A 2,015-nucleotide genomic window follows, 5' to 3' on the forward strand; every position below is an offset into this window, starting at 1 on the left:
TTATTTCATGGTTGTTAATGTAGTGAAAGGTTTAGGATACGTTGGTTTTAAAGATCTATGGTACTTTGTAGGAGGGGCTTCAGTGTTGGATGATAAGTTAGAGTCTTTGTGTGATGACACTGCTGCCATGCATATGGTTAATTAAGCTAGGCTGAATGGTGAGGTGCATGTGTTTGTGATACACCCTGTTTCTGAACCCGAAGTCATACATATGCTGGAATATGTTGGTAATGATGAAGGACAAGTTGAAGAGAGGGTTGATGTTGATGGTGACCAACAAGAGATGGGTGAACAACAAGTGGAAGTTGAGACTGTTATAGAGGAAGAGGTCCATGGACTTGAAGAAGTTGGTGGTGTGTTGGAAGAGATGGGTGATGTTGATAGACAAGTGGAAATTGAGGTTGTTATGGAGGAAGAGGTCCATGGACTTGAAGAAGTTGGTGGTGTGTTAGAACAGATGGGTGATGTTGATGGAGAAGTGCAAGTTGAGGTTGTTATGGAGGAAGAGGTGCATGGACTTGAAGAAGTTGGTGGTGTGTTAGAACAAATGGGTGATGTTGATGGAGAAGTGAAAGTTGAGGCTGTTATGGAGGAAGAGGTGCATGGAGTTGAAGAAGTTGGTGGTGATGGTGAAGATGAAGGTGAAGAAGTGAATGAAGTTGAACAAGATGTGGAAATCCGAAGTTGGAATTCCTCTTGTCACAATGGTAGTGGTGATGGAAATATTGAGTGGTTGGAGGGGCTTGTTGATGTCAATGTTGGTTGCAATATAGATGATGATATACATGCAGATTTGGAGGGAAATGTGGAAGTGGAAGTCCAAAGTGTGTCAAATGACTTTAGTGGACCATATTCCAGTGGGAGTTCTGACAGCATGTTTGATGTTAATGTAGAGGGTGGGAATGACAGAGGTGGGAATGATAAAGGTTTGTCAGATGATGGGTGGGAATCTGAACAATTAATTAGTGGAGCAGATAGTGATGAAAACAATACCGATGTAGAGGGTTATGTGACTTTTGCAACATTTGTTTTGCCAAAATGTATGGTTGAATACAAGTGGGAAGTTGGGACATATTTTGCTGAAAAGCAAGACATTTTGGATGCTATAAAGAGTTATGCGTTGGATAATGGAAGAAATATTAAGTTTGTTAAGAATGATAAACAAAGAATGAGGTTCAAGTGTGTGGGTGCAAAAGGTAAATGCCCATGGAGGTTATATTGTGGTTATATGAAGGCAGTCAAAACATGGCAATGGAGAACTATGCTGGACAACCATACCTGCAGCAGGGAGTTCAACCTTAAATTAATTGATGCCAAGTGGTTGAGCAAGAAGTTATAGAAAACAGTTAGAGAGAATCCAACAGTTAAGGGTGTGGATATAAGGTAAAAAATTCAAAGGAAATGGAACATTGGTATTTCAAGGTGTATGGCTTATAGGGCCAAAAACATAGCAATAGAGCATATTGATGGCTCTTTCAAAGAACATTATAAAAGGATATATGATTATGCCCATGAGTTGCTGGCCAAAAATCCAGGCTCAACAGTGAAAGTAAAGGTTGAGGATGTGGGGGGTGAAGTCCTGTTCAAGAGATTTTATGTATGTGATAACAGTTGAAAAACTGTTATTTTCATGCTTAAAATTGATACTAAAAGCAACCTTTATACTTAGAAACTAGCTTGAAATCATGCTTTTATTCATATTTTCAGAAATAAGAAAGCTGGACAGGTTTATGCTTGATTTCAGTGTTTTTATGCAGGTTTTAAGGTGAATTTAGTGAAAGAAGTGAAGACGGAGAGAGATGAAATCAGAAAAGACATCAAAAAGTGCAAAAGGAGAAGCTGCAAGTACCGCTGAGCGGCAGTTTACCGCTGAGCGGCACTCAGGAAGTCACGGGAGGTCCGCTGAGGGACAAATTGGCCGCTGAGGGGCAAAATGGCCGCTGAGGGGAAGAAACTACTCATGCACTTACCGCTGAGCGGCACTTTACCGCTGAGCGGCACACTTATGGGCTTGG

The 2,015-nt window shown here is 40.8% G+C and overlaps 1 pseudogene; it reads left to right on the top strand.

The window, feature by feature from the left end:
• Positions 1–211: 211 nt before the first annotated feature.
• LOC148195993 (uncharacterized) lies at positions 212–1,615 on the top strand (annotated as a pseudogene).
• Positions 1,616–2,015: the final 400 nt, after the last annotated feature.

This window comes from Vigna umbellata, chromosome 7 (genome assembly GCF_029865625.1).
Source record: "Vigna umbellata cultivar VRB3 chromosome 7, Vumbellata_1.0, whole genome shotgun sequence".
In the NCBI taxonomy this organism is placed as follows: domain Eukaryota; kingdom Viridiplantae; phylum Streptophyta; class Magnoliopsida; order Fabales; family Fabaceae; genus Vigna; species Vigna umbellata.